General features: G+C 42.9%; 1 protein-coding gene and 1 long non-coding RNA gene across 3 annotated transcripts in view; one reads left to right on the forward strand and one right to left on the reverse strand.

The window, feature by feature from the left end:
• The window catches only part of LOC116983658 (potassium voltage-gated channel subfamily KQT member 1-like), a 61882-nt gene that overhangs the window by 36001 nt on the left and 2044 nt on the right, over positions 1-23837 (forward strand). The gene's annotated exons all lie outside the window — the stretch shown is intronic.
• Positions 971-23837, reverse strand: part of LOC116983659 — a 39101-nt gene continuing 16234 nt past the window's right edge. The window contains exons 3-8 of one of the 2 annotated variants that reach the window (XR_004414777.1): positions 16147-16225; positions 14101-14187; positions 7268-7320; positions 6588-6759; positions 5710-5782; positions 971-1941 (exon numbers count right to left, since the gene is read on the reverse strand). This is a non-coding gene — a long non-coding RNA (uncharacterized LOC116983659). Of the gene's footprint in view, positions 1942-5709; positions 5783-6587; positions 6760-7267; positions 7321-14100; positions 14188-16146; positions 16226-21779; positions 22104-23837 lie in introns of those variants that run through there. The other variant, XR_004414778.1, reaches the window with a different exon arrangement.

Raw genomic sequence — 23837 nt, forward strand, 5'->3', positions numbered from 1 at the left:
GGTGTGTGTTTTCACACTTCTCTACCTTTTGCCAGATGGGAGAGGGGAGAAGAGGGAGTGGCCAGGATGCGACTCATCATTTATTATGCTGCTGGCCTTGCTGAGGCAGCGTGAGGTATAAATGGAGTCAATGGAAGGGTGGTTGGTTTGTGTGATGGTCTGGACTGCGTCCACAATTCACTCCATCCCCTCTTGGCTCTGATCCCTGTGATCCTTGGACTGCCCCTCACTAACCTTCCCACCGCCTGCTGCACCCCACTCCTGTCAGTTGTACAACCTGTGGCTCAGTCCATCCCAATGCCTCCTCCCTGCTACAGGGTGTGCTGTAAACCATCCCTTGCCCCAGTTCATCTCCTGTGCTGCTCTCTGGCATGGTGAGTGGAGTATCAGGCAACTCAATTTCAAGAGACTCCTGGCTGTAAGTACAATTGCTCTCGTAATGTCCTGAGAATGCTATGAGACATAACAAATATGTATTCAGAGGTAGTGGTTTATTTACAAGACAACACACTAACTATTTATATGCTAAGAATGTAAGACTTTCCGTAAACTGAATGTTCTGGACTGCTTGTGAAAGTGGGCAAGGCAGCATTATCCTGCTGGGAACAGACGATAAACAAATCCTCGCACAGCTACCGAGGCAACAGTGTGTTCCACATTTAAACATACACCACACTCTGCTTCCAATCTATTTAAGCAGTAGTCAAATACAAGTAACATATCAATTGATACTTTAATCTGGAGTCTTCCTGATCTCCTTATAGGACTTGTTATTGAATCAAACCCATTTCAAAACTAGGTTTGAAGACAGAGAATATTCAGCTACTCTGTCAGACTGGCTGGGCAAGTGTAAAGTTCATGAAGTCTGCACTGGGTCCAATCAGACATTACCTCTTGATATTATGTCTTTCAACATCTAGACGTGGTACATCTGTAGATAACCTCATCATACTTTGGGTCTCCAATAAGAAGTTCACCTGACTAGGTTTCCTGTTAGTTTATGAACTGTGTGATGTACGACTGACCTTGCTGCAGTGTCCTGTCTTATTAGCCAACAATGTCAATTAGTGATGGACACAAAATGCTGGAGTCACTCAGCGGGACAGGCAGCATCTCTGGAGAGAAGGAATGGATGACATTTCAGGTCGAGACCCTTCTTCAGACTGTGAGTCAGGCGAGGGGTAGTCTAGAGATATGGAGGGGCAAGGTGTGAAAACAACAGATCAAAGCAGACTGTTCTGTGTTATATGTTCTATTCTTCCTCTATTATTTTCTGAGCATATTGTCACCATTATCATTCCCAATCATGACTGAATCTATTGCTCCGAGATAACCAGGAAGCATGAAATTCCCCTCACTCCCTCAACACTTGCATCAGGGTATATGGTTGCAATATTATACACTTACACTCATGCACTAGTTAGGAATAAGCCATCACTGACATTAATTAATGTGAAGAGAAGTTTGCTGCAGATGTATTTTAGTTTATACTGCTTTATTGTCAGGAACATATATAAAAGGTAGAGTACAAGCTGCGGTACATATAGTTTCATCTCCACATTACTGTTGATAGAAAAAATCTAAAGCAACATGTCACACATTATAATCTATTAATTTCCTTGCATGAAGACTTGTTATTTGCCAAAATAAATCCTGTTTTTGAGTTAATCTAATGCTTCAATCCTTGTATCCAATAGTGAATATTACACAAAGGCTACAGGGTCGATCTGATTACCTGATGAATTTTGTGTATTTTGCACCATCACCATCTGTATAAAATTGCTTTGCCAATTTTGGTTTGCAAATACCTGTAGTAATATCACACATTTTATTTGTAAAAATATTGCACCTCTAAAAATGATGTGTTGCACGTAATTCCCCGTAGATCCCCGAGCAAACTGAGGCTTCTAAAGCAACTTGTTGTTTTGATTGGTCTGGTCACTTAAAGTAACATGGGTGTGCTGGAAAGACAATTCCAGAAGGTTTCTGCTTATAAACTCTTCACTGTATCTCGGAACACATGACAATGTTGTTTGTTAAAGTAAAGCACTTATTGAAAGTTTTAGGATACTAACTCATCCTTTGAATGTAGGTGTTTGAGAGAAGATCTCAGCTAATTGTAGTGAGCCACTTGAAAAGGGAACTGTTGATGCTTTCAAAGTGAAAAGCAAACAAATAGATTCTTAATAACAAAAGATAGACACAAAAAGCTGGAGTAACTCAGCGGGACAGGCAGCATCTCTGGAGAGAAGGAATGGGTGACGTTTCGGGTCGAGACCCTTCTTCAGACCTGAAGAAGGGTCTCGACCCGAAACGTCACCCATTCCTTCCCTCCAGAGATGCTGCCTGTCCCGCTGAGTTACTCCAGCTTTTTGTGCCTTTATTTGGTTTAAACCAGCATCTGCAGTTCCTTCCTACACAGGTTCTTCATAACACCTGAAAGGTACAAGCAGTTTCAGTCTGAGCAAAGGAGCAAGAACATTCCAACCAATTTCAGGGTGTTCAGAACCAAGTTTAGTTTGAAACGGATTTGTTCAGGAATGGGATTGCTGGTGGCTTCATGTTGAAGTAGAGATTGGGAACGATTGTGGCAGATTTGAGGTGTGCCTTGAAATGATCCAGTTCCTAGCGTGGCTGTCTGTCAAGACTAACTGTCTCCATGTAGACAATTAGTACTCTGCCACTCCACTTATATCTCTGTCTGTAACCACACAAAACTCCTAAATTACACTCTGGAGGAGGCAGGTTGGCTACACAACGCAGCTTATTAAATGCAACACAGATATTTCTGATGTAAAACATGCACTTTGTTTGCCAACAACAGTACAGCATTCAGTGATTTAATAAAATTGAAATCTCCTGTTGGAAGTCAGAAGAGCCAGGCAAAGAATTGCATTCTTTGTTTTAAAGATAATTGTAAATTGTGAGTGAAGTGGCTCGCCCTGTCATTGTAGAGGAAGAAGTCAGGGCGATTCATTGCTGTGCTGGCAGCTTATTACATTCATGCTGCCTACTGTTTTATTGCCTCATGTCTCCGGGTGCCACTCTGACTCAGCTGAAGGCGACAACCAAGTAAACCATGCAGGCTGATTCCGAGAAGGGATTCTGGATTTCCACCCCCCCCCCCCCCCCCCCCCTCAAAAAGGCAATTAAAACAGACTTTCAGCTAATAGCAATGATCATAAGGCACCGTACTACTCTTAAATATTCCTACCCGACTTTAACTGTGGAGAAGAGGAATTATGCAGACCATGGCATATCTTGTTGATAGGTCTGTGATTTTATCACAAGTCCAATCCACTGGTGAAGGCCATATTCATCCTGAAGGAGCTCTCCTCTCCATCTTTTATCAGCCTTCAATGTAAATATCTGGGAATTATTACCCCGTAGCTCCGTATTATTATTGTATAGAAATTAACAGGTCACACTCCTACTGTTTGCAGGGTTGTCAGTAAAATGGAAGTTGTCATGTGGCTTATGCCTGATTTTTTAGATTACCAATTAATAGCAGAGGGGAAGATGCAAACGCTAAGTGCTGGAGTTGATAGGCGAGGAACAGGGATGAGGTGATGTTTCAGTTTATTTACATGTTGTTGAATTGATTTAATTTAGATAAATGTTTTAAACTAAGTTTTGATTTAATTATGCTTCAATGTTGTGAATCTTAGTGCATCATGGTGGCACAAGTAGTACAGCTTGCTGCCTCACAGCTCCAGCCGTCTGGGTTCAATCCCAGCCTTGGCACTGCCTGGAACTCTACTCTTTGGAGTTTAGAAGAATGAGAGGCGATCTCATTGAAACATATAAGATCGTGAGGGGCCTTGATCGGGTGGATGCACCGAGGATGTTCCCAATGATCGGGGAAACTAGAACTAGGGGACATAGTTGCAGAATAAGGGGGGGCTCTTTTAAAACTGAGATGAGGAAGAACTTCTTCACCCAGAGGGTGGTTAATTTATGGAATTCACTGCCCCAGGGAGCAGTGGAAGCAGAAACTTTAAATATATTTAAGACTAAAATAGATGGTTTTTTAGCTGCCAAGGGGATAAGGGGCTACGGGGAGAGGGCAGGGATATGGACCTAGGTATGGTTAGTATAGTAAGACCTGAGTGATCTCCTGGACAAGTGTCGATCGCCTGGATTGGGGTCGGAGAGGAATTTCCCGGATTTTTTTCCCGAATTGGACCTGGGTTTTTATCCGTTTTTTTGCCTCCCCCAGGAGATCACGAGGTTCTTGGGGTGGAGAGGGGTGATAGCGGTATAAAGGGGAGGGTAGTGTCTTGTGTTCTGTGTCTTGTGTCTACTGTTTGTGGGTAAGTGTGTCTGTTTAGTGTTCAGCCATGAGCGAATGGCGGTGCGGGCTCGACGGACCTGGTGGTCTACTCTCGCACCTACTTTCTATGTTTCTATGTTTCTATGTGGAGTTTGCATGTTCTCCCTGTGAGTGGGGTTTCCCCTAGATGTTTGGGTTTTCTCACACATACCAAAGACGTGTAGGTCGGTAAGAAAATCTGCTGTAACTTACCCCGGCTATGTAGCGAGTGTAGAATTTGTGCAGAGTACGAGGAAATAAGGGCACAATGAAATGGAATTAGTTTAGAATCAGTGTAAATGGCAGGTTGGTGGTCATCGGGGACATGGTGAGTTGAAGGGCCTGTTTCCGTGCTGCATCTCTCTGTGACTAGTTGAAGCAGCATTCATAGTTATTGACTGCTGGCTGTGCCGAGGTAGGGCTTGGCTCACTGGCAAGGATTTTTCTTATGTGCCTAATGGATGTGGGGCTTATTCTGGCCTCACCATGCAGTGGTGTTACGTCTGACAACACCTCACAGGTACCAGAGCTTCATTGGTGAGGATTGGGCAAGTTGACAACTGGGATTCACAGAAAAGCTTGTACATATCAAGTAGGTCATCAGGAATGGTATGTGGGTCATCACGGCAGTAAGGTCAGGCCCGTAAAGCTTTCAAGGAGGTTTGCAAAAGTAAAGAGGAAGCATGCTGGACATGTTGTGTAGGAAGCAACTGCGGATTCTGCTTTACACTGAAAACAGACAAAATGCTGGAGTAACTCAGCGGGACAGACAGCATCATTGGTGAGAAGGAATGGGTGACACTTCGGGTCAAGACTCTTCTTCAAACTGGGAGTGAGGGATTGAGGGAGACATCCTCTCCCCTGACTGTCAGTCTGAAGAAGTCACAACACAAAGCATCATCCATTCCTTCTTTCCAGAGATGCTGCCTGTCCCGCTGAGTTACTCCAGCATTTTGTGTCTGTGCTGGAAAGGGTAGTTGGCAACTTTGTAGAGTATGTAATGAAATTGTTGCTATGTCCACTACCAGAAGGAGACAGCAGCAATGGGAATGACCACAATGACAAAGAGACCAGATGCAATGAATCCACATTGCCGCTTGTAATCACACGCATTTACAATGGAAAGGAGGCTCGATAAATGAGGAATAGGATTGTGAATTACACATGCAGATTTGAGTTTGCCAGTGGAGTTTGGCAAAAGGATAATTTCTCACCAGGATGTGAACAGGATATAAACAGTAGTGTTTGGATTATTTGGAGTGGATTATTTTAACTTGGAATGCCAACAAAAGCACACGAATTCTGTGAAATGAAGCAAATGTTAGGGTTACGTAATCAGGATGTGTGAGGGCTGGCTGGAGGGTGAGTAAGGAGTGCATGTTACTGAATCCGCTCACCTCCTACATGGAGGTTGTGTACAAAGCCCATCAACAGTCGCCACCTGTCCTGGAGATTTGCTTAGAAATCAAACTGGAAAAGACATGACCATTTGAATATTTGTTTGAATTCTAAAGTAAATTGCATTATTTAGAAGTAATAATTGATAAAATATCACAGATGCTGCAAAGTTAACAAAAGAGTCAAGAATCACAGAAAAAAAACGGAAAATGATGGAAAAATGTAAGTAAAATATTAAACTAAATGAGTCATATTTTCTGGAACGTCATGGGCATTTTTAAATAATTGCAGTGGATGGCTTATGAGGAGAATAGAGCAAAAGAGTATTGCAATTTTGGCACGACCACAATCGGACTACCACGTACAGTTCAGTGCCATGAAAGTTTGTTCCATAGCACTCACAACTTGGATGCCAGTATTACTAAAATAATGACATATGGCAACGGCAGCTTATCAGGATACTTGTAGTAGAGTCATATTGGCAAATGCATTAGCATTTGCACCATTCATTACCAACCTGTCTATCATACAGGGTAAAAAAAAGAATAAATGAGCATGTCAGACAGCAACATTGGAGAACATGGAGAGGTGACATTTCCGATTGGGATCCTTCTTCAGACTTGACCCAAAATATCTCCTATCCACGTTCTCCAGAGGTGTGCCTGACCCGCTGAGTTACTCCAGCACTTTGTACACAGCATCTGCAGTTCCTTGTTTCTATATTGTACAGGGTAAGCAGATCATTAACTCCGAGCTGCCTGGCTACAGCTCCACAGTCCTTGCCAAATGAACATATATTGAGCACCAGGAAGCATGTTTAAATGGAGCATCCATCAACTACTCACAACCTGGTTGCTTATTGGTTTCTCTTCACTACCGAAACATTTACCTTTGATTTTCTTTCCCAGAGTTCTTTAAAGTTGCTGAAGTCTTCAGAAAATAATATAGAACAAGTCTCGATTTCAAGTTTCTGCACAATCCAGTCCCTCTCATACCTGGATGCACAGAGTGGAAGGATGAACATAGGTTGCAGAGAAAAGGGAAAGTTGCTAGAGCAGGGGAAAGGATGGAGAAAGAGAAAGCTATCACCAAAAAGGCATTGGTGACAAGTCAACTGTACAATAATAATAATAATAATAAATTTTATTTAATGGGCGCCTTTCAAACATCTCAAGGACACCTTACATAGTATATCGGAATAACATATAATCGGAATAAAACAAGTAATAAAGACATCACAGAGACACAAATTAAAAACAGGATTCAATCCAAAAACAGAAAATCAAAAACACAGTGTGAAGAGGGAGCAGTGGCAGCCAAAGCGCGCCAGCGTTCACTCTCTCTTCACGGCAGCCATCTTGGACACAGACCTACAAGACTACAATTAGACAAATGACAATGAGACATATTCCCCTAATAAACCTCAAAGGGACATCAGTGAGTTGGGGTGCACAACCACCTATTCCAGATTGATATATAGTATACAGCAGGCACCGTTGTTATAGCATTGAAGGTTTTGCAGTCAGAATGTTGAGGATGAAGATATTGTTTCATTACCTGCATTGTCCGTGGTCCTGGGAGGGCTGAACAAGGGTAGCAGTGGTTTAGCTCTGAAATGAAGAAAAATCTCTCCAGCTAGTTATCAGGAATCCTTGAAACTCTCTTAGAGAAGTGCAGATGCTGAGTCAATGTACAGTCAAGACTGCATAAATGGACCAGGGAACTAGGAGCATCAGAGACTATTGGGGATAGGCCAAGAATGTTGGTATTGATGTAAAGGTTCATCTATCATCTAACTGAATGCAGAACAGAACTGGGAGCCCAAGACCTAATCCATCTGTTTCTAGTTATAACACCTTCATACTGTTAATGAGACAGATGTAAAAGGATAATGTGAATCCATATGATTGAAAACAAGTGAAAATTAAACAGAGAAGTGATACCATTGTAGAACAAAGGAGGCATTGATAGAAATATTACAGGTTAAAAATAAATTGTTCCCAAAGAGGAAACAGGCACTGAGGTGATTGAAGAGTGGACAAAGTATTACTGAGAAAACTGTCCTTATAAAAAGAGGATCGACACAAAATGCAGGAGTAACTCAGCGGGACAGGCAGCATCTCTGGATATAAGGAAGGGGTGACTTTTCAGTTTGAGACCCTTCTTCAGACTGATGTCAGGGGAGAGGGAGGTATATAGATAAGAAAGTGAAAGGTGTGAAAATAGGGCAAAGGGAATGGAGTTCAATGAAAATGTAGAATAGATCATTATTAGCTGTCATAGAGTCGGTGAGCAGGAGGAATCACAGAGGGGGTCCATATAGAATGCAGAAAGGGGAGACGCAGCATATATTCTGTGGCCCTGGTAGAAATAATGGAGACTCTGCTATTTGACTTTAAAGATCAATAAATTGAAGATCATGTTATCATAATTCTGGCTGGGAGAAACAGGAGATATATTTGGTTGAATACCATGATTGTGCAGATTTGTCAACAAAATATAATTCCGATAACACTGATGTGAACAGAGTGTGACAAAGATTCAGAATCTACGAGGATAGAAAAGTCCTGGAAGTTGGAAAGAAATACAACTGAGGTTATTGTGAACTCCATTGGAATTATAATAGACATCAGTGGGCAGTCTACAGGATGTGTTGAGAGGGATGGCTAAGGAGGAACAGAACAATTAAGCAGATCACAGAAATAAGGGAGGCAGGGCTGGTCATCTAAAGCTAAATTAATGAAATTATTTTCACTTTTCCTCTGAGTACATTAATTCAGGCATATTGTACCCTAATAGTGATACCGTTCATGCATCTGCACACTGTACCAAATTTCTCATTCACCACATGACAGAGGTGTGTAATAATTGCTGAATGGTACCTATTTGAATGAATTTCACACATGCCACTGATATAGTGAAGTAACGTACTGAACTGATCTGTGTCACACATTCCCTACCTTTCTGTGTAGGAAGGAACTGAGTCACCCATTCCTTCTCTCTGGAGATGCTGCCTGTCCCACTGAGTTACTCCAGCATTTTGTGTCTACCTTCCCCACCTTTCTGGTTATTTCTTGTGCTTCTCACTTCCTGTTTGCTGATGACAGTCCCAAAAGCCTGCCTGCAGGCTCCTACCACTGCGTTCTATCCTGGCCTCCGATTATTCTGTCCATTCAGAACCGAACAAGCTGCCAGGTGGGAGAAGGTTCTACAACAGGTATTGCAGGATCTCCACTCTCCAGCAAATAGTTTCCTGGTTTTAGGCCTCTCTATCAGACTTGGATAGAGTGGATGTGGAGAGGATATTTCCACTGGTGGGAGAGTCTAGGACTGGACTCAGACATAGCCTCAGAATTAAAGGACGTTCTTTTAGGAAGGAGATGAGGAATTTCTTTCGACAGAGGGTGGTGAATCTGTGGAATTCTTTGCCACAGACAGCTGTGCCGAGGCCAAGTCAGTGTATATATTTAAGGCCGAAATAGATAGATTCTTGATTAGTACAGGTGTCAGATGTTATGGGGAGAAAGGCACGAGTATGGGGTTAGGAGGGAGAGATAGATCTGCCATGATTGAATGGCGGAGTAGACGATGGGCCAAATGGCCTAATTTTGCACCTATCACATGACCTTATGATCCATCCCTTTGCAAATAGTGGGTCCAATGTACTCCGACAGAAACCTGAGCAAACTTAAAATGTCTTTTCTTTGTTTCTTGTCCATACACTGTTAATTCACAAGAGAAAAGAACACATATGTATTGTGTAAATAAATTAGATTAAGTGATTTTGAAAGGAGATATTTACTTGCCCAAGTTATTTGCCTATTCTTTACCTCTACACATGAAGGTAAACTCTGATTTAGATTGTAGTTCTATGCAGTTCTTTATATTGTGCATCAGGAAAAGCATCCAATATGCTTCTTATCTGTATTTAATTCTAGAATCTGCTGTATTTACATCACTTTGATTGAGATACACTCAGCCCAAGGGTTTCTGTGGTTTAGTTTGTTTTTGTAATGAAATTATGTTCAATTCATATTAATTAGCTCTTCCTTATGAAAATGTTCATTTTTTTAAAAAATCCAAGCAGAGGGTGCTGTGGAGTTTACATTATTTTAATATTCTTTCAGATTGCTCTAGAAACAAAAAATGCCTAGAGGTAGACCACGGGTATTTTAAACATTGATGACTGAAAATAGAAAGGGGTAGATTGCACACAGAGACTTAATTCAAGGGATGTCTTCTCAAACAATTTTACAATTTATTAATAAAGAATGTGAAACACTTTGCAATGATAAAACAGTTCTGATTTGCGTGCGTGTGGGCACAACGTGAAGGTTCTCTAATCTGATTGTAATAGAGGTACACACTGGTTAATGATGAGCAAGAATGTGCAGCAAAAATAAAGTATGGAAAGTAGGATGTTCAGAACAGAGGTAACAGCTGTCAATGACAATTAGTCAGAGTCATACCACACAGAAACAGGCCCTTCAGCCCAACTTGTCCAGACCGACCAAGATGCCCCATCTCAGCTAGCCCACATCCCTCCAAATCTTTCCTACCCATTTGCTGAAGTGGCATCCTAGTACTTGCCTCAACTTCTTCCTCTGGTTGCTCGTTCCTTATACCCACCACCCTCTTTATGAAAAGTTTACCCCGGGTTCCTATTAGATCTTTCCCCTCTCATCTTAAACCTATCCCCTTTCATTCTTGATTCCCCTTCCCTGGGAAAAATACCGTGCATTCACCCTATCTATTTCCCTCACCTCCATCAGATCACCCCTCAGCCAAGGGAAAAAAACTCCTAGCCTCACCAACCCATATACATTTACAGTGCCCTCCGTAATGTTTGGGACAAAGACCCATCATCTATTTATTTGCCTCTGTACTCTACAATTTGAGATTTGTAATAGAAAAAAAATCATATGTGGTTAAAGTCCACATTGTCAGATTTTAATAAAGGCCATGTTTATACATTTTAGTTTCACCATGTAGAAATTACAGCTGTGTTTATACATCACCCCCCCCCCCCCCCTCATTTCAGGGCACCATAATGTTTGGGACACAGCAAAGTCATGAAAATGAAAGTAGTCATGTTTAGTATTTTGTTGCATATCCTATGCATGCAATGACTGCTTGAAGTCTGCGATTCATGGACATCACCAGTTGCTGGGTGTCTTCTCTGGTGATGCTCTGCCAGGCCTGTATTGCAGCCATCTTTAGCTTATGCTTGTTTTGGGTGCTAGTCCCCTTCAGTTTTTTCTTCAGCATATAAAAGGCATGCACAATTGGGTTCAGATCGGGTGATTGACTTGGCCACTCAAGAATTTACCATTTTTTAGCTTTGAAAAACTCCTTGCTTTAGCAGTGTGTTTGGGATCATTGTCTTGCTGTGGAATGAACTGCAGGCCAATGAGTTTTGAGGCATTTGTTTGAACTTGAGCAGATAGGATGTGTCTACACACTTCAGAATTCATTATGCTACTAGCATCAGCAGTTGTATCATCAATGAAGATAAGTGAGCCAGTACCTTCAGCAGTGATACATGCCCAGCCCATAACGCCCCCACCTCCGTGTTTCACAGATGAGGTGGTATGCTTTGAATCTTGGGCAGTTCCTTCTCTCCTCCATACTTTGCTCTTGCCATCACTCTGATATAAGTTAATCTTCGTCTCATCTGTCCACAAGACCTTTTTGCAGAACTGTGGTTGCTCTTTTAAGTACTTCTTGGCAAACTGTAACCTGGCCATCCTATTTTTGCAGCTAACCAGTGGTTTGCATCTTGCAGTGTAGCCTCTGTATTTCTGTTCATGAAGTCTTCTGCGGACAGTGGTCATTGACAAATTCACTCCTGATTCCTGAAGAGTGTTTGTCATCTGTCAGAGAGGTGTTTGGGGATTTTTCTTTATTATAGAGAGAATTCTTCTGTCATCAGCTGTGGAGGTCTTCCTTGGCCTGCCAGTCGCCTATATGGTCATGAGTTGTCTCTTCAGTCGCCCAAAGAGTCGTAACGTCTTTCTGGTCACTGCTGGATTTTCAACGTTGAAAAATTTGCGGAGACAGTCGGCGACAGTGGGTTTGACGCCAATGAGCGTAGCTTGACTTCTCCTGACATAGGTGCTGTCGTAGTTGTCGCCAGGTGACGTAGGTTGTCGCTGGTGCTGACTTTGTTTTGTTGTTAAAGTAATGATTCTATTTCAAATTTTACGTCGAAGGGGGGTCCAGTCGCCGGTTGTTCAGCGACCTGCTACGACTATGACAGTCGTCGGCAGTCACCTAAAAATAGCCTAAGTGGGACAGGCCCTTTACAGTTTTATTCTTGTTTCTCATAATGGCTTCTTTGACTTTCATTGGCACAACTTTGGTCCTCGTTGATAAACAGCAATAAAAGTTTCCAAAGGTGATGGAAAGACTGGAGGAAAGACTAGGTGCTGAGAGCTCTCTTATACCTGCATTATGGAGGCATTTAAACACACCTGAGCAATTACAAACACCATGTGTCCCAAACATTATGGTGCCCTGAAATGGGGGGGGGGGGGGGGGGGGGGGGGGGCTATGTATAAACACTGCTGTAATTTCTACATGGTGAAACCAAAATGTGTAAAAATACCTTTTAATACAACCTGACAATGTGCACTTTAACCATATGTGATTTTTTTTCTATTACAAATCTCAAATTGTGGAGTACAGAGGCAAATAAATAATGATGGATCTGTCCCAAACATTAAGGAGGGCACTGTACTTCTAGGTCATTTATATATACGCTTGCTTCTCTAAAAAGTGCTTCCCCGTGTCCAATCCATTAAAATCATTTATTATAAACACTTTAAATGAATCACTCAGCAACCTTTTAAATTTGAGATAATACAACACAAGTTTACGTAACCTATCCTCTAAACGCAAGTTGTGCTTCATCTCTGACATAGACACAGGAATCGCATGCAGCAATTAAGCCAGCCATGTTGCTTTCATTAACAAAAACAAGGCAAATTTGTACTGCCTGGTCACTGTAATGATTTGAGCGTGCTGTGCCAGCGTGCCAGCGTGCCAGCGAGCGTGCTGTGCCAGCATTAACGGGTCTGTTTATGGCTTTATCACCTCAGCAGGGGCCCAGTTTCATGAATGGCTACAGCAGTAAAAGATGGTCTGCACAATTTAAAAGCAGCCCACAGCTGTTGAAGGTTTATGTTTATTATTGTCACATGCACCGAGGTACAGTGAAAAGCTCGATGGTATATCTGATCCAAACAATCAGTTCAAACTCAAGTACAATAGATAGAGGAAAGGGGAAGGTACAAAGTGCAGGACATCTTGGTGGGTAGGACGTGAAGCAGATGCTGACTGACTTTCAGGAATTGAAGCATGTTCTACTTTTTGAACAAGATTGTACCAAAGAAAGAAGAAGAGGAAAGGTGATCAAGAGCCACAGGGATCAGGAAGCCTCTCAGCACATACTCAAAACTGCAGTGCCAGTGTCACCAGTCCAGGGACTGTACACTGTCCTAGTATGGTTAACAATACCCTTTAAGCACCATGTCTCACCACTGCTGTGTGCTCACTGATCAGTGCTCCACACTCCATCACTCACCCACTGACATTGTCTCTCACTCAGTACTCATCCCTAACTTCATCTGCCTCAGTGCACACACATACAGTCTGCACTGTTGCATGTTTCACACCCACATCTTGCACCAAGCACACATACAGATATTCAACAATAAACATGTGCAGGAAGGAACTGCAGATGCTGGTTAAAACCGAACATAGTCACGGTGGCACAGCGGTAGAGTTGCTGCCTTACAACAAAAAATGCAGCGCCGGAGACCCAGGTTCGATCCCAACTACGGGCGCTGTCTGTACGGAGTTTGTACGTTCTCCCCGTGACCTGTGTGGGTTTTCTCCGAGATCTTCGGTTTCCTCCCACATTCCAAAGACGTACAGGTTTGTATGTTAATTGGCTTGGAAAATGTAAAATTGTTCGGTATAAATTGTCCAACTTCCATCCTGGGGGACTCTTCAGAAGTGATGACCATAAGGTACAAGGTAGACACAAAAAGCTGGAGTAACTCAGCGGGACAGGCAGACCCTTCTTCAGACTGAAAGTCACGAGAAAGGGAAATGAGAGATATAGACAATGATGTAGAGAGATATAGAACAATGAATGAAAGATATGCAAAGAAGTAACGATTATAAAGGAAACTGGCAACGTTAAACAGTTCAACAATAAGCAAATTAATTAAACGTGTAAAATACAAAGTACTGGAGTAACTCAGAGGGTCAGGCAGCAACTCTAGAGTAATCCAGCATCTGCAGTTCCCTGTGTCTATATTTAGGCTGCTGTCAGTCTAATGAATGCAGGTTGTGGTGAAGGAGGCTGTAGGTTAGCATCTTACCTTCAGCAGTATAGCAAATTTCTGCTCTCTGACCCAGAGCTCCTTCACTCAGGTGATAGATCAGCAGTCCTAGTGATCTGAACAAGTCTGGAATCAAGGTGAAAATTAGAAGCTACACAAAAGGAATGAAATTGTGGTTAGACACAAAATGTTGGAATAACTCAGCAGGTCAGGCAGCGTCAGTCTGAAGAAGGGTCTCGACCCAAAACGTTACCTATCTCTTTTCTCCAAGATGCTGCCTGTCCCGCTGAGTTACTCCAGCATTTTGTGTCTATCTTCGGTGTAAACCAGTATCTGCTGTTCCTTGCTACACATAAAATTGTGGTGGTGGGATGCAACTCGCCCAAGTCCCAAGCCATCAACTGTTGGTGTAACCCAGGGCAGTTTCCTACATCCAACTATTTTCAATTGGTTTGTTCATGATTTTCCCTTCATTAGGTCTGAAGAAAAAATATTTGTTGATTACAAGGCATTTAATTACATTTACAAACCCCTAGGTATTGAAGCAACCCAAACACAACATTCAAGCATGGGCTGGTGTGTGGAAGCTGACACATGTCATCTGTGCAGCAGACAATGGCCACCTTCAACAAGGGACACTCCCTCCCTCCCATTGACAGCATAACAATAGATGAATCACCTACCATTTAATATCCAAGGGCTTAAGACCGACCATTAATTTAACTGAATCTGCCAAATAAATACTGTACCTACAAGAGGAGATTAGAGGCTGGGTATCATGTTTCACTTTCTCACTCCCCAATAATATTCAATCAATAACAAGATACGTCAGGAATGCAAAAGGATGCCCTTCACTGACAAAATTCAACAATATCCAAGACAAAGCTTAAACATTGAGCATCCTAAAATAAGTGTCTGTCACTGTGGCTAGAGCATAAAGCAAATACTAAATGTAGAGCGGCAATTTGTAAAGGCTTCCTTCCTCACAACATCAGGCAAACCTCTGATCCCTACCACCCAAAGAGCAACATTCATTTGGCAATACCACAACTGAGCTGATCCAGAGATAAATACTCCTTTGTGGCCACTTAGACAGGCAGATGGAAGTGGGCAAACAGCAGTGGTCAGGGAGTTAGTGGGAACACAGAAGCACAATGGAATTGGACTGAGACTGGGATAAGCAAGGATGGAAGTTGGAATTTGAGAGGGCACGTCGGGACCTGAAGCAGCCGCCAATACAGTTTTAATTTGGAGTTATGAAATATACTGGCTCCATCAAATTCCGTGCAGTGATGACTTCATTTTAAACAATTACTTTATCTGCATTAAACAGGATGTCCTTAAAGCTTGCGGCTGACAAGTAATGAAAGCTCATCTTTCCGAGTCCTATGAATGGCGTATGCGGGACTCCAAGGAAACTTCTAGCATTGGCAATTAATCTAATTCTTGCATCACCTGTTCCAATATAGCACAATGCAAACCTGGCTGATAGCGACCTTTGTGCAAACTTAGGTCACGTTTTCATCCTTAAAACTGGCTGCAGCTCTATCATATTTCAGTGACAAAATTGACTTTTGGTTAAGATTTATGGAACTAAATTTGAGTAGAATATCTACTTCCCCTCCATGCCACATAATACAATGTGCTGAACATTTACCGAAAATATATAACGAGAGTTTTGTTTATGTTAAAGCTTATATTTCTTTAAAGCTTATATTTCTTCCTTTATTTTCCTCTCAATTCACTTATTTATCATAATGAGCTTTTGGTCTTATATATTTCATGTTCCCAGTGCCAGTTATACCAAAACAATGGTTTTGTCAAGGTAAAGCCACGTTAAAGAGAAAACCATGTTAATGTTCAAGTGTAATTAACACGATGTTTACTCAAATTGAAACATCACCCTTTCCTTTTCTACAGAGATGCTGCCTGACCCGCTGAGTTACTCCAACATTTTGTGTCTATCTAACAAGTTTGTGTGTTGGAAAGTGATTCTTTCTCCTAGCTCTGGTCTATTTGGCAAAGTGCTGTTCCCCCTTATCTTTGAAATTATTTGACACCAAAAGCAAGTATTAAAGAAGTTACCGTAGTTTTAAAATGATGAGCCAACAGATCGTGACTTCCACCATAGTAGGGTTACATCTTTGGAATCCAAACTTTCCTGCTATAGATATGCCATTTATTGTCACTATACATGTATAATGAGATTAAAAGCAGCTCGTACTCAGTGCATACATATGATTTAGTACAAAAAACAAGAAACAGAAAACAAAACGGGGGGGGGGGGGGATAGGTGCACAATTCTGCGGCGCTATATACATATCTATAAAGGCAAAATGGTGAAGGATGAATAGGTAGTATTCTTAGGCAGATGTTTAAAAGTTATATTAAAATATTAAAAATTATTTTAAAAATATTAAAAATTACAGTTACAATACACATTACAGTTCCAAATTTCAGTACGTGGATAGAATAGATGAAAGTCCGGGTGTTGGGCTGTGAAGTCAGTGCATGTGTGAGTTAAGAGTTGTTATGACTTTCGGAAAACAACTGTTCCTGAGTCTATTTGTCCTAGTTTTGATGCACCTATAGCGCTTTCCAGAGGGCAGCAGGTCGAACAGTCCAAACGCAGGATGGGAGCTGTCCTTGATGATATTCTTTGCCCTGCTAAGGCAGCGGGAGGTGTAAATATCCATCAGGGAGGGGAGAGGGCAACCAATGATCTTCTGTGCTGTCCTAGTTACCCTCTGAAGCCTCTCCCTGTCTGCCATGGTGCAGCTGCCGTACCATGCTGTAATGCAGTATGTCAGCAGGCTCTCGATGGACGAGCGGTAGAAGGTCAGCAGCAGGTTGGAGTCCAGGTTGTGCTTCCTGAGAACCCTCAGGAAGTGCAGCCGCTGCTGAGCCTTCTTGATGACCGCTGTCGTGTTGTCTGTCCAGGAGATGTCAGCAGAGATAAGGACGCCGAGAAACCGGAAGGTGTTGACCCTCTCCACACACTCGCCGTTGATATGTAGGGGGACTAAGTCGGTGCTGTGCCTCCTGAAGTCGACAATGAGCTCTTTTGTTTTCCTGGAGTTCAGAGCCAGATTGTTTTCTGAGCACCAGGTTGTCAACTTCAGGACTTCCTCTCTGTAGGCTGCCTCGTCTCCCTTTGAAATAAGTCCGACTACAGTAGTGTCGTCAGCAAATTTGACGATGCGGTTGTTGTTGTGGGCCGGACTACAGTCGTAGGTGTAGAGACAGTATAGGAGGGGGCTTAGCACACATCCCTGTGGGGAGCCGGTACTCAACCTGCGAGTGGAGGAGAGGTGGGGGCTGAGTCTCACAGTCTGGGGCCGGTTGGTGAGGAAATCTTTTATCCAGGCACATGTGAGAGTGGGGAGGCCGAGAGTGACCAATTTATCAATGAGAATGTCCGGAATGATAGTATTGAAAGCTGAGCTATAATCCACAAAGAGCATCCGGACGTAGCTCTGCCCCTGCTCCAGGTGGCTCAGCACAGAGTGGAGAGCTACGGTGATGGCGTCTTCTGTGGATCTGTTTGTGCGATAGGCGAATTGGTTTGATTGATTATACCTTTAATAATCCTTTACAGGAAATTACAGTGCCACGACAGCTTCAAGACAGACATAACACCACACATTTCCTCAAATGGCTTCCATACTTAACAAGTTAAAATACAAGTTAAAATACAAGTTAAAATACAATTAATTAAAAAAAAGTGCAGTTATTTATGTGCATTATATAACCTTATAGGGTGGGGGTCGAAGTCTGGAGGGAGATAGTCCTTGATGTGCTGGAGGACCAATCTCTCGAAGCACTTCGTGATTACCGGAGTGAGGGCCATGGGACGGTAATCATTTAGGCTGGTGATGGGAGACTTCTTCGGCACTGGGACGATTGTGGCTGATTTTAGGCAGGACGGAATAACTGCCTGGTCCAGGGAGAGGCCAACTTGAAGACTGTACTGCCGAAATTTTATCAACATGTCAAGTGTTCTACTAGAGGGGTGAACACGCTGGATCATGTCTACACCAATATTAAGCACGCGTATAGAGCCATCCCCCTCCCCCAACTCGGCCAGTCAGATCATCTCTTGCGACAAAGGTTCACCTGTATCTCCTCCAACCTCATCTACTGCATCCGCTGCTCTAGATGTCAGTTCATTTACATCGGTGAGACCAAGCGTAGGTTGGGCGATCGTTTCGCCGAACACCTCCGCTCAGTCCGCAATAACCTACCTGACCTCCCGGTGGCTCAGCACTTCAACTCCCCCTCCCATTCCCAATCCGACCTCTCTGTCCTGGGTCTCCTCCATTGCCAGAGTGAGCAACAGCGGAAATTGGAGGAACAGCACCTCATATTCCGTCTGGGGTCCTTGCGTCCTTACGGCATCAACATTGAATTCTCCCAATTTGGCTAGCCCGTGCTGTCTCCTCCCCTTCCTTAACCCTCTAGCTGTCTCCTCCCACCCTCCCATCCGCCCGCCCTCGGGCTCCTCCTCCTCCTCCCCTTTTCCTTCTTTCTTTCCCCACCCCCCATCAGTCTGAAGAAGGGTTTCGGCCCGAAACGTCGCCTATTTCCTTCGCACCATAGATGCTGCTGCACCCGCTGAGTTTCCCCAGCAATTGTGTGTACCCCAGATCATCTCTCCCTCCTGCTTTCCCCAGCCTACACCCCCCTCAGACGCAGTGCCAGGCCCACCATAAAGTCTGTTACAACCTGGCCTGAAAATGCACTCTCCAATCTACAGGACTGCTTTACACAGACAAACTGGGACATATTCGAACACCAGGATCTGGAAACTCTCACAGAAACGGTGCTGGACTATATCAAGTTCTGCATCGGAAACGTAACTGTGGACAAAAACATTCGGGTTTTCCCAAACCAGAAACCCTGGATGTCCAGCCAGGTCCGCACACTCCTCAGAGCCCGCGATGCTGCCTTCAGGTCAGGTGACAGAGCTCTGTACAGGGCTGCTCGAGCCGATCTGAAAAGTGGAATTAAAAAAGCCAAGGCAGACCATAAGAGGAGCATAGAGTCCCACTTGTCCAGCAATAATACACGGGAGGTATGGCGGGGCATACAAGACATCACAAACTACAGAGGCTATGCCACAACGACAGAAGACCTGAGTGTGCCGCTGGCAGAGAAGCTAAATTGCTTCTTCTCCCGCTTTGAAACATCACAACAGCAGCACTCACCTGCTACAGCCCTGCTCCCACCCTCACCTGGCTCCTGTACTACTCCACTCACTGTCAGGGAACACGATGTCAGACGGGTGCTCCTGGCAGTGAACCCCAAGAAGGCTACCGGCCCAGATGGAGTACCTGGTAAGGAGAGATACTCAGAGTTACTTTGACATCTGGCTCTCTAGTCTTGCAATTCTCATTCACATCAACTGCTTCATAAATGTACATACCAATAGTGTGTTTTCAAATGAGTTTTGTTTGACATATTTGTCTCCATTTCCAAACCTTCTAACAAATGCTGCACTCTGCATTCTTAGACCCATGTGTCCCACTGGTCTTGTATATATTGTCTGGCATTAAAAAAATGTACACATGGAACTCTAAAAATGAACTCAACAACTGTTCCACACAGGCAAAACCAGATCCAAGAACAGGTTTACATTTTTTTTAAACACATGAATTTATAGAAGCCATACAACATGAATTTCTCAAGAATAATTGTCCAAGAAAAACAAAATCTTGCATTAATTATTAAATATTGTGAAGTAATGCTCATAGTTTTTCCTTCAAAAAACTAATTCGAGAGAACCATGACAGGAGAGACTACTAATTCTTTTTTTTTTTTTAAACCTTTCCACTAATTTCCTGTTTTTGAATCCAGCATAGAATAATGGACCTTTTTTTTTTGGTAAAAATGTAATCATTTTCTTCTCAAGATGGTGTACATTGTACACCAAATACGCTCAGTTCAGGAAACAGAATAATTTAGCTTAATTATCAGTTGCTTCTCCTGACTTTAGAGTATCATTTCTCCAACCCATATATTATCTGATAGAATAAGGAAATAAACAGCTTCTGGGCTTCTGGCAATGCAGGTCCACACCCGATTGTTGTAAGCAATATGAGAATAGTCAGCCACAACAGGTGGCCACTCTCATCTCACTGGCTCAGCCTGGTTTACTAAATTGAAAGAAAGATTGTTTTTATCAAATACTTTTAGATTCTTTTCAGTATGACCCAAAATACTTCACAAACAGTGATGATGTAATGCAAGATATGTTGTAGTAAATTTGCACAATACAAGCTCCCAAAGACAATGTTATGGAGTTACACAGCGTTACTCGGCCCAAGTTGCTCATGCAGACCAAGGTGCCCCATGTACGCTAGTCCTACCTGCTGAATTTGGCCCATAGCCCTCTAAACCTTTCCTATCCTTGTACCAGTTCAAATATATTTTAAATATTGTTATAATACCTGCCTCAACTGCCTCCTCTGGCAGCTTGTTCCAGGTACCCACCACCCTCCATATGAAAAGTTGCTCCTTGGGGTTCTTATTAAATCTCTCCCCTCTCACCTCAAACCTATGTCCTCTAGTTCCTGATTCCCCTACTCTGGATAAAATAATGTATTACATCACTCCTCAGCCTCTTGCACTCCAAGGAATAACGACCTAACCAGCCCAACCTCTCCTTACAGCTCCAGGCCTTCAAGTCATCCTCGTAAATCTTCGCTGACATGACTTTCAGGAAACCAAGTACCTGCGCTCCTGATTGAATGCCAGCACTGCCATATTTAAGCTCTACGTTTCTGCAAATGTATGATCTTTACACAGCTTTCTCATCTAAGCCACCAAAATGGACAGATATAATGCCAAGTATGAGTTGGCCTCAGCAAAACTCATTGGGCAATGGTCAGACAAAAGAATATTGCATATCAGCTTTGTACAGCAAACACAGGTATGTTGTCACTTGGTCACAACAAGACAGATGTGGAGGCAATTTAATATCTTTAAGATCGTTTTTGCTTTGTTCCTGCAAGAAACTGCTCACACTGATCCACTATCGTGGTCTGTGAACCTTGCCTGGTGCTCACACAGATAGTGCTAGCTACCTATGTTTTCCTGACAAGATTCCTGCACAATTGTGTGTAATTTTTCTGCAGAGGGGACCACCTAGTGGGCATCAGACATCATCCATTTGCAGTTTCCCAATTCATTATCTGATCACAGCTCTGAATGATGGCAGGGTTATTCCAGCAGGAATATACAAGCTGTTGATGCTTATTGGCTTACGGCAGCCGAAAATGCTTCAGCAGCTGTCATTCAGCTGTTATTTTCTTTGCATCGGCTGGATATTGCCCTGTAACAGCCACGCAAGCTAAGCACGGGAGTGAGAGACTGAACATGGAGGTTCTGATTATGGAGAAGCGTGCACTTTACCTGACTTTACCAGCTGGTTAGATGGGATACAGGGCCTCGCATCAATGCTGTTAAAGGCATCCATTACTACTTACAATTTGTTAGTAATGAGCTGCGGATCTTTGAATTTTACAAAGCCATAAACAACCTTGACCTACAAAGCATTACCCTTTCGATGACTTATCATATCACCAACTTCAGCTCGCTTTGATTAAGAATATATAATTGGTCAGCTGTTTTTAAACACTTATCTTAATTAGCGAACAATAAAGGATGTAGAATGTCACGTGAAAGTAAATAATGGAAAGGTTATCGACTGGTCCTACCTTGTCAGGTGAATGACGTATAAACTGAAGGCTCTCCTTAAACCAAGAGGTATTTAAATATAAATATTTCTCTTCTGTGAAAGAGTGCAGTTCTCTTATATTGACCTCATTAGCCACACAACTGGAGAGTGGAAGCAAGTCATTGTCCCGAAACAGCACCTCTCAAGTCTGCCAACACCACTGCCATGAAGGATAAGGGTTATGCAGTAGGGACATGGTAACACCACCACCTGCAGATTCCCCTCTCATCCCACAACATCTCAGCAGTGGCGCAGTCGTAGAGTTGCTGCCTTAGAACACCAGGGACACAGGTTCCATCCTGACCTCAGATGCTGTCTCTACAGAGTTTGCACGTTCTCCATGTGACCATATGGGTTTTCTCTGGGTACTCCGATTTCCTCCCATATTCCAAAGACGTGCGGGTTTTGTACGTTAATTGGCTTCCGTAAATTGTCCTAGTGTGGAGGATAAAAATAGTGTACGGGTAATCGCTGGTCAGCATGGGCACGGTGGGCCATAAGCGCCTGTTTCCACGCTGCTTCACCAACCCAAACCAAGACTCAGGTTGGAAATATGGCTATCCCAATCTACTGTGGGGATTCCTTCATGAGAAGCACTGCAATAGTTAAAGATGATAACTTGACATCAGCTGCTGAGGGCAATTAGGGAAGGCAGCAAATACAGACATTACTAGTTTAGATTTAGTTTGTCACGTGTACCGAAGTGCAGTGGAAAGCTTTTGTTGTGTGTTATCCATTCAGCAGAAAGACAATACTAGTTACGCCTCGATGCCAAAAACTGTTTTTTTAAAAAGCATCAGGATAATGTTGAAGAGAATGCTCAACTGTTTGTAGGAACCACTCTGTATTGAGTGTGGGGTGGACAGGGATATGAGAGTGATGGGAAAGTGGCTTTGCATTTGGACTTTAGTACATCAATGTGCACTGTTACAGAGGCATTAGCCACATCAGATTTCTCCTCCTCACCCACACCAGCAATCATTTGAAGTATTTTCTGCACTCACTACAATTCAATTTTTTACAGAGCATAGAAGACACAGGGAACTGCTGATGCTGGTTTACTAAAAAAAAATAAAGTGCTGGAGTAACATTAAAAAACCACACCCTTTGCACCCAATTCTCCACCGTCTTGGCCCCTTTCCTTGCCGGGTTGTACCTAATAAAGGGCTTTCCAAATTCATCTGGATACCCACAATGCAGATTATACATCCTAATCGATTGCTTGTTCACAGTTCTGGATGTTATATTTTATTCAATGCTTTGGTGTTGGACTTTAGTTTTTGAGTACCATGGGTGCCAGCCACCAGCCACATTTAACATCAGTAAATATCTCCTCGTTGCCAGATGGTCATTCTGCTTCGAGATGAGGGATAAAGGAGACTTTTTGGCTGCTATCCATAGACTGATTGCAAACCTTTGCAGTTGATGACTGCACCTGGCTGTGCATGGATGTTACAACCACTACAGGCTGCCTGTTAATGATGCCATTGACTCTAGATATCCGCACACTGCCACCGCCCACAACACTACCTCATTCTGACTCATCCTAGATTAAAATCGAGATGTTTGCATTCTCTCAACAACAAGCACCAGCCACATTTTAAATGAAGACACAAAGTGCTGGAGTAACTCAGTGGGCCAGGCAGCATCTCTGAATAACATGAACAGACGACGTTTCAGGTTAAGACATTTCTTCAGACTGATTGTCATAGAGGGGAAGAAAGCTGGAAGACCTGATACATCACCTATCCATGCTACCTGGCCTGCTGACTTTGTGTCCTTTTTTGCTAACCAGCATCCACAGTTCCTTGTGTCTACATTCGTCTCCAAGCTGCCAAAATGGTAATTCAGCTTGGAGGAGAGAAATGAGGTAGGATAAATCACTTTTTACATTCTGGGCTTTCAACCGCAAGAACATGGCACAGCCGCAGCTATATCCACAGGCAAATGTATCTCTTGATAAATGGAGTGATACCCTGAGATCCGGCTGCTGTGGGGATAACCGGTAAACAAGGTCAGCTCGACATAGACTACAAGA

Source organism: Amblyraja radiata, chromosome 19 (genome assembly GCF_010909765.2).
Source record: "Amblyraja radiata isolate CabotCenter1 chromosome 19, sAmbRad1.1.pri, whole genome shotgun sequence".
Lineage (NCBI taxonomy): Eukaryota > Metazoa > Chordata > Chondrichthyes > Rajiformes > Rajidae > Amblyraja > Amblyraja radiata.